This window comes from Halyomorpha halys, unplaced genomic scaffold (assembly GCF_000696795.3).
Source record: "Halyomorpha halys isolate HHAL.00 unplaced genomic scaffold, Hhal_1.1 Scaffold46.1, whole genome shotgun sequence".
Classification (NCBI taxonomy): domain Eukaryota; kingdom Metazoa; phylum Arthropoda; class Insecta; order Hemiptera; family Pentatomidae; genus Halyomorpha; species Halyomorpha halys.
Window position 1 is genome coordinate 1095864 of NW_027109456.1, and position 678 is coordinate 1096541.

Consider the following 678-nt stretch of genomic DNA (forward strand, 5'->3'; position numbering starts at 1 on the left):
GACCATACGGTCCATCATCTACGAAAACGATTTTCAAAGATATTCTGTATTTTGAAATATTTTTGTTAGAATATTTCTTCGAAGTAAAAATATATGTTATTGGTAGGAAAGGCTACTGACAAATTTTACAAACTAAAAATTTTCTTCTTTAGGTGTAGAGTATAAAAAATATATTTTTATCGAAAAATAATTTCTGAGTGAAGACAGAAACAAGTCCCCGTCGTGGTTGCTATCATTGGAAGAGATAAGTTGACCTATTAGTGCTGTCTGCTCCTAACGAACGTATCCTTCCATTCTCTTATTGATAACAACAAAACACTCCTCTTCTTATTATATTGGACAATATACTATAATAATTATAGCTAAACATAACAATATATGAATACTGTTATTTCGGTCAATATTTTTCAATCCATCCCTAAGTTGAGAGGAGCTCATTGCCAAATAATTTTATTTTAACATTAGAATAATAGGACTAAAAGCATATCCATAGAAAGTTGAAAAAAAAAAATCAAGAAGAGCTGAAGGAAACTGAAATGATATGAATAATAATCAGGGTTGTCCAACTTATAAAGTTAAAAACCAAAATTAAAAACTTGAACGAGGTTACAGGCCATATAATAATTATATACATAAAATCTTCCTGTTTAAATTGTTCTTACAAGAATAATAAGATTC